The sequence below is a fragment of the Pteronotus mesoamericanus genome, unplaced genomic scaffold (assembly GCF_021234165.1).
Source record: "Pteronotus mesoamericanus isolate MK-2021 breed Mesoamerican mustached bat unplaced genomic scaffold, CSHL_Meso_final contig_74, whole genome shotgun sequence".
Classification (NCBI taxonomy): Eukaryota; Metazoa; Chordata; class Mammalia; order Chiroptera; family Mormoopidae; genus Pteronotus; species Pteronotus mesoamericanus.
The window spans coordinates 13,667,458-13,680,238 of NW_026555247.1; positions in this window are offsets into that span (position 1 = coordinate 13,667,458).

The following is a 12,781-nucleotide window of genomic DNA, read 5'->3' on the forward strand; positions in this document are numbered from 1 at the left end:
TTACTCTTGTGAATTTGAATAACATGAGTTATTTCCACTACAAACTAAGTATCTCTGGGGCAGTCATAATCAAGTTGCTAACTCTATAAACTGGAAAACCAACCCTGGACTGTATTAATCTCACATGAAGCTTAAAAAACTTTAAAAAACCAACCTGAGCTGGGTTTTAAAGTGCCATCTCTTATCACATTATAACAGCTTTTTTTTTTTTTTAATAGCCAAACAGAGAAACTGGGCCCATATATTAAACTTAGAGTTTAATTTTAAAGAGTCCTTTTGTTTAAGTGGTTTTTATGTGGATTTATAATTCTCTACAGAAAAACCCCACTGAGGCAGAAAAAGGTAAGAGGCTGCCAATTGCAGATCAGTCAGAAATAAAAAATAATCATCCTTGAAATTTTTGTATAATAAATCAACAAATACTACCTCATTTAAGTGGAAACTCATTTATCACATAAAGCAACATGAAGCCTCTAGCACCAAATCACATTATATGATTTACGACCATTAAAAAAATTTTTTACGAAGTGTTCTTTAGATCTTGAACTTGTGAGAAAACAGAAGGTTAAGAAAGATCTCAGAATTACTCAGAAATACTATAGACTCTGGACCTCCACCTGGCAGTTCTGGAATCTCAATGTTCTGTCCATTCCGGGGTGATTAGGCCCATGCAAAACTGGGTCACAACATTATTGGCTCACAACATGATTGGGTCACAACATTCAGACTCAAACAGGACTAATTTGATACAGAAAGCCCATTTCAACATTACAATGAGAAATATATCTTTTCACTGGGAAACCTACTTGGAAAATGGAATTGCGACTTTAAAAGATACAGGGAATCAAAACTCAGAATGAGAGTCTAAAAGTGTGTTTTAACCCCTGGCTCATCTGGACATGCCCTCCCCATCCCCCATATTTGTGCGAAGCAATGTCAGAAAATATGCCCAGTTTCTGTCAACCTCTTTCAGTACTTTAACTTGCTATTTCTATTTCCCTGATCCTGTTTCACAGTGATAGTGCTTCACACAATACCCACTATCCTCTTGTCACTGAGAGAAGAAGGACTGCTGTCCCTACGCTGGGAACACACAGTTTAATACTAACAGAAACTTCCAGGCCCTATTTATCAATTTCTCTTAAAGCCCAAATCCTGTTGCCAGTATTTCCTTCTTTCTGTTCTACCCAGTCGTCTTCTCACAAAAGGCACTGAAGTCCCAGACTTTCCACATTAAATGCGCTTCACTCTAAAGCATGGGGGAAGGGAAGTGATCTGAAAGAGAGACAGTACACTCCTAATCTGAAGATTCCAGAGAAAAATAGAAAGGAGAGGGATCTGCCCCCTCCAGCTCAAGCTCGACATGATGAGAGTGGAGACAATAGCCCCCGGCCCCCATCCCAGCCGTACTGGCCAATTCTCTCTTCTCTCTCTTTTCCCTCCTGTCCTCTCTGATGACTGTCATTCCCATTATTAAGTTGTCCTTTGCAGCATTATTTCCATGACAGGACTGCACTCTACTCTAAGGTAAGCAATTCTTTAAAATCTCTGTGCCTCCAGGAAGAAACCATCACTGAACATCCAACATAATAAGAGGGCCTCATGGCTGCCTAATACCATCACCACCACCTCCAACAGGGCACTTCCACCGGGGCCTGTGGAACACAGCCGCTGTGGGGGAGTTCACTGCCGCTCCCGATGCAGTAACCCGCTGCCTGCTCGTAGCATCAGGGCGCCTCGGCTCCCTGGCCACCGGGCCCCACACAATTTGGTTTGCCCTTTACTAAATTACAATCACATTCAATCCTTTGTTCCAGAGTACTCTAGATTGGAGGACTGGATACTTGGAAATTTTTCAGATACATTATTCATTTACAGTTTATCCCCAAATTTTCTATCGAAGATATATCATCTTCAAAGAGATCGAGATAGGTCAATGCCATTGAAGATGAAAACCAAAAAATTCCCTTTGCTCTGATTTGACACTCTTCAAACAATATTTGGATTATAATTTGGCTTCTTTTGCAGCAAAAGAAGCCAAAGAACAGATCTGACGATGTGAGCATTCTAATCCGCTTGTTGCTGCTATTGCTTTTTGTAAACCGATAAATGGGTTTACATTGTACCTTCACCTCAATGTGTGTGTGTGTGTGTGTGCGCGCGCATACCTGTCTATACAAGTAATGAATCTCTTCCTAGTTTCTGTCAAAGGCCAATTTCTGAGACATCAAGGCTTGGGGACAGTGCCTTGAAGGCAGTGGACTGGCTGAGGTAAATGTCACCTTGGGAAGGCCCATGGGGCTGGCAGCCAGCCTTGGTGGGCAACAGACACCCTCCTGCTACTCCTAGGCTTAGAGTGAACACTCAAAATGGCAATGGTATAAGATCATACGCTTTCAGAAAAGAGAGCAGGTGATGGCGCTGGCTACATAGCTCAGTTGGATAAAGCATGGTCCCAATACACCAAGGCTGTGGGTTCGGTCCCCAAGTCAGGGCATGTACAAGAGTCAACCAGTGAGTGCATAAATGGAACAACAAATTTCTCTCTCTCTAAAATCAATTTAAAACAACTTTTTAAAAATACACAGATTAATAGGTGAAAATTTGACCTTACCTTAAATCAACAAATTAAGAGGGCTTCCTTTTGTAAAACCTCATCATCAGTTCCAACCAAATAGGGACATTGTTTTGATTTTTGCAAATAATTCTAATTTTCAAAACAGCTATTTTTATGAATCACTAACCAAATATACACATACATGTATCTTAATGTTACAAACTAGAAAGCTTCTCTCTCACGCTCACACATGATTTTCTAATTCACAAACTGGGGGATATAGAATTTTAATTTCCAAAGCCACAAACAGTTAAAAGTTAACATAAGATTTAGGGTTTAATTTGTTAAATTAGGGTAAGCTTCCCTCTTTCTATTTAAAAGCTTATCATTTTTTATTACATAAAAAATGAGTATAAAATGCTACAAAATATGAGAGCTGTGATATTTCTGTCATAAATAAGAAATTGAAGGTAAAACTACTTTACCTGGCAAGAATTAAAAATCCTCTAGAACACCATCTCATACAGGGGAAGTGTTCCGCTAAATATAGAACATCTGAATGCATGCAAAGCCAAAATGGTGAATAAGAAGGAAATAACAAGCTGTGGACCAGGTGTCAGCCTCCCCAAATAGAAAAGTTTGTGTGAATATTGGGAGCCCTGGATTTGTTAGTAGTCATCTGAGGACAAAGAGACTGCATAACAATTGTCTTTATCTGCAAAGAATTTCCAATTATCATCAAGGTGTAATACCAAGAAATAAATATCTAGCACAGGCTTTCTGTTTATGATTCACACTAGACCGTAGCCCTCGGTTTTTGGCTAGCAATCCTAACAATTTCTCAATACCACACTTCCTTTTTCCTTTAAGATTACAAGATAAAGTTCATGTTCCAGGTATAGTGAATTCTAAAAGTGTTTTGCTACACAACATTACTCAAGAAAGCACCTTAAATGTTTAAAGGTACCATCCCCTAGGGACATAACGGCCGCCTTCTATTGGGAGACAGTCCTCCACGGCGCCCTTGCATTTCTGCATGTCCTGTGAGCCTGAGCATGAACTTGGCCTTTGGTCAGACTACCTTTTCCAGGATGTGTATGTTGTGAAGAGCCTCATCTGCAGTGAAGGTCAGGCAGGTTTGCTTACATCCCATTATAAAAGACACCTTGTAAATATTTAATAAACGGCAATTTGAATCTGTGATTGCCCTCGCAGTCAGTGAAAGCCTACTGAGACAAATGGACCGATGAAGCCTGGACTTCAACCTTTTGTTTAAATCAGGAAATTTTTACCCTGTATCAAAAACAGACTCTGGTTAACAGCAAGCCTCCGGTTAACTCTTATTTCAGTGATACAGCTTAGTATCAGCTATGCTTTGGGGTGTTAAGAAAGGGCCTGGCTAGTACCAAGCAGCATGGGAGGAGCTGTAGCTACACAGAAGCCTGTCACCTGCCCAGTGGCCACAGGTGGCCCCAGAAGGCAGAGCAGCAGCTGTCCAGACAAGCACAGCCAGGATGGACTTATAGTAGGCAAGTATCCTTGGGGATGAGGAGGAGGGAACCTGGTAAAGGGACCCTTTTTTAAAGACTAGACTATAAAAAGATGGAAGGTGGAGAATTTGGGCGGGGGGTGGGGGGTTTGGTCAATTCAAGCAATGCTAAACTCAATCAAATTAACTGCTGTACTCAAAATTGATTTTAAATAACAGAATATGGCACACCAAACCAGCCTGCCTCCATAAAAATATCAAGTTGCTCCACTCATTAAACAAACATTTTTAAGCAAATATTATTGCCCTGGCCACACTGGCTGGTGTGGCTCAGTGGATTGAGCGCCTACCTGCAGATCAAAGGGTTGCTGGTTCAATTCCCAGTCAGAGCACATGCCTGGATTGCCACCAGGTCCCTACTTGGGGGTGTGCAAGGGGTAAGCACACATTAATGTTTCTCTCCCTCTCTTTCTCCCTCCTTTCCTCTCTAACAATAAATAAAAATCTTTAAAAAAAACCAAAACCCCAAATATTCTTGGCCTGTAACATGTCGCCAGCACTGTTCTAAGATCCGCGGGTATAGTGGTGAACAAGACACCTGCCCTCAAGAATGTTAACGCTTGGAGACAACGCACTTTACTGGCAATGACTATAGTTTTATTAGTTAGGGTTATGTTCAGTACAAGTACTAATAGTTTAAATAAAATCAAAGGGTTCCCCCGCCCCCACCGCCCACACAAAAGCGCAGGCAAACAGAACTCCACAGTCATTAGGACCAAGGGCTTTTATTGACTTGTTGCTCCATTCCCAACACATGGCTTCCACTTTGTGGCCAAAGGTGGCCACTCCAGTTCCAGCCACCCCCTTCTCTGCATTCTGGGCTTCAGAAAAAAAGGGAAGAAGCAAGGCCTACTCCTGCCCTTTAAGGACACTTCCCAGAAGTCACACATGACAATTCAGTTACATGCCATAGGCTGGAATTTAGACATGCGACCACCTTTACTCACTAGAGTTCCTTATCCTGACAAGGCATGTGCCAGACAATATATGGGGTTCTACTATGTGAAAGAAGGGGAGGATAGATATTGTGGGGTGACCAGCAATCACCACTGTGGCATGTATGACAGGATACAGTAGGCAATGCATTGGGAGCTGACACTTAGGCTCCAATCCTGAAGGAGAGCTAGGATAGCCCTAGGGGCATGTGTGGGAGAGTCCATTCCTGGAAGAGGGAAGAGTTTACGCAAAGACCCAGAAGTGAGAGAAAGCATGATGCACTGAAGGAACCCAAAGCTGTTTTGAAACACAGCCTGGATGACAAGGTAGAGCACGGGGAAAGACGAGTCTAAAATGAGTCTCAGGACAAAGGCTGCTGGGAGCTTAGATTTTCTAAGGAACATCAAACAAGGAAATAGTTATCAGATTTGTGCTCTACAAGGAAGGGTAAGTCGGCTGTAATTTGAGAAGCAGATTGGAGAAGGGGGTAGCTTGAGAGTTAGGCCCACTAGGTAATTGGTAGTATGGTTTGTTCATCACAGAAGGCTGGAGTCACAGAGGCGTAATGAAAAGGAGAAAAGCAAATTCATGTGACAGGAGAAAGTATGTACAGGACAGGGAAGTTCATGGGATGTGGAGGATAAGAATGAGGAGGGAGTTAGAGACAAGTCTCTGTGTATGGCTCAAGGGTAGTACAAGACAAGGAAGTTGGTAGAAGCATCACGTTGGGTAGGATGGGGCAGCTAAGAACATGCTGAGTTCAAGTGTCTGTGGGACGTGAGAGTGATGATGTCGGGGTTAAAGCTCAATGAGAAATTTTGGTTGAAAAATAGTGGATCTAAGCTTACACTGAAAAATAATTATAATTAACAAATGTGTGTCTGTGAGAAGCATCCAAGTTCCTATGTGGAAAACCTAAATTTATGTTTTAAAATAATTATAATAGGCACGAGTGTTTATATAAAGTAGTAACTTCCAAGTCCCTGTATAAAAGAACATAAGACTTATTATAGTATTACTATAGCAACAATCATTTTTTTACAAATTGTATCTGCACTGCAGCTAATCATTTTCTGGTTGATTTAATACATTAATGTAAAATATGCAGCATAAAAATTTAACTGCCAGGGAGATAGTCCTAATTTTTTAAATATTAAACTTAATAAGGAGTGTTGAATCTCCCCAAACTACCAAACTACAATTCATTTTAGACTAACAGACATTTCCTAGATTTTAATGAACTTTCCTTAAGTGTACAATTCTGTTTTTTATAATAGAAGAGCAGCTCTAAACAACAGCATTAAACTTAGCTTTTATTTATTATATAAGAATATTTCAAAGAATCATTTTATCTTATTCTGGACTGTTTTTTCTGTGGTACAGCTATTTCTTTGTTGTCTTTATTAATTCTTCTAGTCCTTGAATGCAATTAATTTTTAAATGCATAAGTATGCACCCTAAAAAGCTCGGGAGAAAAGGTACTTTCCCTATGATTTTCTGATTGTTAGCCCAGGATTCCATGGAAGCGTGGAAAGAAAAAAGAAGAGTAGAGCCAAGATCCCCCTTCTAAAGGGCACCTCCCACTGTGTGAAAACCAGTACACCCTTCAACAAACAATCCGGCCTGGCTGCGGATGGTTGAATAAAGAAAAATGAGCTTAAAAAGGAGACTCAGAAGGAGCATCAGAGGTGTTGGGTGAAAAGCAGAAGGCTGTTCTGTCCTGAAAGTCCAGATGAGAATCTCTCTTGTCTGAGTTTGAATCTGAAGAAAAGCAGAGAAGGCGGGGCTGAACAAGAAATTATACTGACAAGCAATTTTGTAAGAAAAAATCTTGCAATGAGGCAAAGTGGAGGAGACACATTCAGCAGCAACTTTTATGGCTATTAATCTTGGTTGGCTGAAAAAGAGCAAAGGCTAAAATTACTCAATAGACAGACCCATCAATCATAAGGAAAATTGCTGGAACATAACATTATCAAACATACATAACCCTCCTTACCATGAACCGCTTGTAAAAAGTTCTCCATGGAACTCATTATTTTAAAAGATGAGTTTATAAACCAGACTAGAATATACATATGTATACAAATATTACAAGAAAAACTATCTTGTAATATTGTTAAGAGCAAACAGAATACGTGGTCAAAGATATACCCATTACGCTAAAAAACCAACACTTAATGAACCAATCCTCCCTGTATAACAAGAGCACAAGGCAGAGAGAGAACATCACTAGGACACATGAATGACTTGAAAGAAGTGGAAAAAAAAAACTATAGCCAGGGTACAAATGAAATCTATATTGGAAGCAGCATGAACAGCAGACACTGCTAAAAATGCAGAAATACTGAGATCAGAACTGAGAAAATAGAGAAAACTAAAAAGGGAAATGGGTAATAGAGTGAAAATATGTAGACTAGAGAAAATAGAGAATAAAATTCCTCAAGAACCACCACAAACACTTCCATAGGTCAGTTTGGTTGTATTACCTTTTGGTATTGACACAAGGAAACCCAATTGTTCTGTCAAATAAATGGAATGAGTTGTTAAAATGGAACTCTTTTGTTTTTTCACCCTTAGTGATGCCCCAAAATCCCGAATAGTAAAACAAAAGGTGGAAAGTACTCCCCTATTCCAAAGTCAGGTGCTAATCAGCCTTCGCAGGATTCACAAAGGAGGCAGCCAGCTTCCAGGTGACTCAGCAGCCACCTCCAGGGTACAAAGAGGATTAAGTCTAGAGGCCTAGAGAGGACTTCAAAAAGGAACTTCTCCACAGTTGGAACTGCATCTCCTGGAGACTGGAGGGAAGAGAGGGAGACCCCGGCCCATGGCAGAAAAGGCCCAGAGGCAATAAGCTGTGCTTGGCTAGTTCCTCTGGTAGAAGAGTAAGGAGTATTAGCTGCATCGAGAATAGTCTGTACTTGCAGTTTGTTGGACCATGAACAAGAGAAAGCCATCTACAGCTGGATTTGAAAGGGGTTCACCCAAAGGGAACTGGCGGGAGGAAGGGAGGGGATAGAGAGGGCGCCATAAATAGCCACCCAAGGAGGTTTCGCCCACATTGGAGGAACTTCAGATGAGAAGGGATGGAAGGTCTCCCAAGAACCCACGAAGCATTCCCTGATAGCCACTTTAAAGAGCTACACAACCAGAGTGCCCAGAGAACACCAAGGCCAGATGACCACAGCACCAGCGAGGTAAAGACCTTTCTTAACCTTTGCTTCTCTTATTTGGTTTTCTTACCACATTCTGGAAGGTTTGGAAGTAGCCAGGTGGACGGGGACAGAAAAGGAGAGGGACACAATATAAAATAAAAGGTTGGCCACCTTCCTCCCCAATTTAAGGCTTCCCAGGAGAGAAGCAAAACTTCATAAAATTCAGAATTCTGGTTGTTAAAATGCTTGGCGTTTTTACACATTGACATTGAGGCTGCTCTTGGACACTGACTGGAAGTGACGGTACCCAGCCTTCCCTGCAGTGGGGCTGCGTGGTGTGCTGGGCAGGGAGAGGGGAGAGAACTGCTTCCTGCTGCACCCTACACAGTCCTGCTCTTTCCACATAATAGCTACCTGAGCCCCAACTATGAAGAAGGTCCAAAAGGGAGGGGAGAGGGAGCTTTGGGCACCAGATGATGAGAGGGAAACTAGTACAGCAGGTCAGTGGGAAATGACGCCCAGGGGCAGGGTCATCAAAGGACTTTTACCTGGACGTGTGGTTTTGTCTTCAGGTGGTGCTGGGCTATGCTTCCTTGCCACAAATCTTCACAAATCTGTTACACATGAGGTTTGGATCCTTGGTACTTCAGAGTAAAACAATTAGGCATTATATGAGGAAATGGGGACATATCGTGTCCATGAATTTTATGACTGATGGAAAATAATTCCTGGGAAACTCTATAAAAATACGCCAGTTCCTAACAAGCAAAAGAGACAAACTCATAGATGCAGAGCAGGATGACAGCTAAAGGAGGGGGTGGTGTGGGGGGCTGGCGGGTGGAAGGTACGAGCAAAAAGGAAAAAGGACTCATGGACATGGACAACGGCGTGGTGATTGCTGAGTGGCAGGGGCTAAATGGTAAGAGAAGAACAACTTTTGGGAGGAAATAAAAGAATATGCCAGTTTCTTATTATCAAGGGGGACTGAACAAAAAATGTCACTTAAAGGCAAAAATTAGATCATTATTACTATAGTTAATGTGAAAACTACAGTAATTACCAACTGGTAAATATGGACACTACGCATTCATTCAGGAGATAATTTTCAATTGTTACATTCATACACATGCCAAATTCCTGAGGAAACCTAAAGTGAGAGTTTTTGTTGTTGAATATGTAAATTAAAAACTCCCAACTGAGATCTGCTTAACTAAAATAGGGGTTAAAAATTAGCTTTTAAGTTTTTTGTTTTTAATTAATTAAAAAAATAAAGATATTTGCATAGTTTGAAATGTAAATGATGACAAAGAATGTAGAATAAAAAGGAGGGTCCCTCCTACTCCTATCCCATTATCAACTTTGCAGGCCAGAGACAATCTATTAGGTTCTCATGGAACCTTCCAGAAATATGGTCTAAAAAGCACAGTTTTCAAAATATGTAGTTAAATAATGGCAACAATCAATTCATGCTTGCTGGGAGAGTATAATCCATTCAAATTTTAGAGACTATATTATAGCCTAATTTTTTAATTGCTAGTGACATTTGCAATGCTTCAGGGAACCACTTTTTTGGGACAAAAAAAGTTTTTGAGTTGTTTTAAGATAAAACACTATATTTCAATGCAAGAAACTAAGAAATAAGAAAGCAGCATCAAACTGAGTCTGTAACGGCATAATTAGAAAATTATCTTACATGCCCCATAATATATTGCAAGACTTAAACCTCTGATAAAAATGATTTTCCTTTTAAGTAAAAAACATACAAAGAGAGCCTTCAAATATCAAGAGATGACTGGATTTACACAGCACAAGTACATTACTGACAGTGTACCCCCCAAAACATTAACAAAAATTTTCAATGTAAAAAACTTACAAATAAATTCTATGCATGCAAGTGTGTGAATTAGTTTAAAAAATTCATTTTTATTAAATACCAGGATTATGAATATTTGTAATTTATAAAGCATTAAAATCTTTTAAGAGCTGTTGTGTTAATCACAAAATTCACTCAGCTTTTAATTTACAAAATGTGATTTAATCAATTCAGTTCTTCTATTTAACTCAAGTATTTCTAGTCTGTGACCTGCACTACATTAAGTACTAAGAGATGCTATGAAGGAAGCGAATCTCACTGTCAATGTACATGCGGCCCAAGACTGCAATAAAAATCAAGTCTATAATCTTGAACAAAATTGGAAACTAAAAATAGCACAATGGTTGCTATAAGACAGAACTGATTATAGGTTTATGTTTGATACAGCCATTTGAATTACATGTAATAGAGAGGCTTATGAAAAGCATTTTCAAATGGAATTTAAGCGAACTAAGCTAAAAAATAATAGCTTTATTATTTATCACCTGTCAGTCACTGAACTAAGAAATTAATGGAATTAAGTCACTTGCTCCACACAATGTCCCTGTGGGTGGGAAACTACTGTAGCCACTCCATACAGATGAGAAAACCAAAGTGAGAGATTATTTTTTACTTTCCCAAAGTCTCATATTTGGTAAGAAGTAAAGCTGTGGTTCTAAACCTCAGTAGGAGCCACTCACACTAGATCTTCCAATACAGCCTTGTTTCCAGAGATTATAGTCTAATTGTCCACAAGTGAACTCATCAACTCCAAATCATACACCCTTACTTTATTACTTAGAAAATATCACAACCTTCCTTTAAATACCTGAAGTATTTAAGTATTACACTTGTTATCTCAACCCTGGTGTTGATTTTGAAATCAATATTTCAGTTTAAAACTGTAACTTTTATTTTAAAATATGAAAGGTTATTTTTGTCAAACTTCTAAACACTGCCCAGATTTTGACTTTTGGGTAACTGTGAGATAGTTAGAAAGCTGCCCAAATGACTGAATCAAGCTGGTAAGCTTTCCTGTTCTCCAGAACGGCCTGGAGGTCCTTCCAATTTCAACCATCTTGCTCAATAATAGCATATACCACTAGCAAGAATTCTCCAGGTACTTTGAAACATGCAGCTCACCAACACATCATTTAGCCATGATTTACTATGTATTAAGCACCATGTTCCAAGCACTTTAAAACCCATTATCTCATTTAAATACCATAAAAGAATCCTATGTTATAAAGAGATTTGTCTACAACCATCAAGTAGGGATGTAGGATCTCTTACCCATGTTTTATCACAGGTTTTATTGATTTAACAATTTTCTATTTTAGCCTCCATTTTAGACCATACTGTGACAAATTAAATGACTTTCTAATCAATAAAAATTTGTCTTAAATTATTAAAAATTTCAAGAAAACCCATCCATCTTGATTCTCTGGATGAGGTAAAGACTATTTAAAAGCCAGCAACTGTTTTAATTAAGAAGTATTTCCTCGGTTAATACCTTTAGTACCTTAGGCTGGTAATTATCATTAATTTGCCTGATTCTAATCCTCCTTAGCTTAAAAAAAAAGTTTAATGCTAACTCCAACTCCACTAAGTGCTACCTTTTGAATGTTAATTTCAACATTTTAAAGGCAAATCATAAGACAGCATTGATGCAACATTGTACTCCCGGCGCCCTCTAGTGGATGTAATTGGGTTCAGGAATCAGTTGCACGGTTTTTCTGAAACCTGCCTTAGGAAGGAATGAGGTATCACTTCACCCAATGCTCTGTCCCCTCTAGTTTCTCCTCCTTTCCTCTCTGGTCTTGTCCAGCTTGCCAAGATATGAGGACAAGGTCACTCAATGTTAAAGTGAATAAAACTTTACTTATAGGAACAGGTGTTTATTTACAAAAACAGCCATACCCACTTCTTTACGTATTGTTTGTTGGCTTTTGTGCTATAATGGAAGAGCCGAGTAGTTGCAATAGACTAAAATATTATCTGCCACTTTGCAAAAAGTTTGCCAAGCTCTAGTCTATTAGCGTATTAACACCAGTTCTGGAAAACACTTTGGCTTGGAAGGACTGGAGTCTACCAAAGGTGCTTGGGGAGACTGCATAAATGCACAGGAGCAATAAAGAAACCTCTTTTAATTCCATATTTCCCTCATTCGTTTAGGCAGGGAACTCATTTTCCACTAATACCTTTCACATCCTATTCAGCAGAACACATTTTGGGAAATATTGTTATATAATATTGTGCTTAAAGACATATGTGTTCTTACAGTTCTTATCAATCTAAGAAAAACTGTCTTAACCTACTTACATTGTGATCAAATATTATAGTGAGTATAATTTTAAGGTATTTTAGTTCCAACTCTAAAGAGCAATCATGATAGGCACCAGTGTCTGTTCTTCCTACACCCTGGTAAGAATCACCTCAGAGCTCTGAAGTACAGTAACTTGTTTCCAGACACTAATTAAAACTGCCTGGTATCAGGGGCACAGCAACACAACCTTATCTTTTCTATACATTGATTCCATTTGATGTAAAGCTGTTCCTCGTTGGATTTTATGTGCCCTACTTATAATTTCTAAGGTACCAGGTGTACCTTGGGCTTATTCCTCGGCCTATATACAGACTCCCCTCCCCCCTACTTGTTGCAAGGCTTCTTGAAGCTCGGCCCTAGGGCTGTATAGCCCCCATTCCTGCTAGTCTCACCAGCACTCCTCACC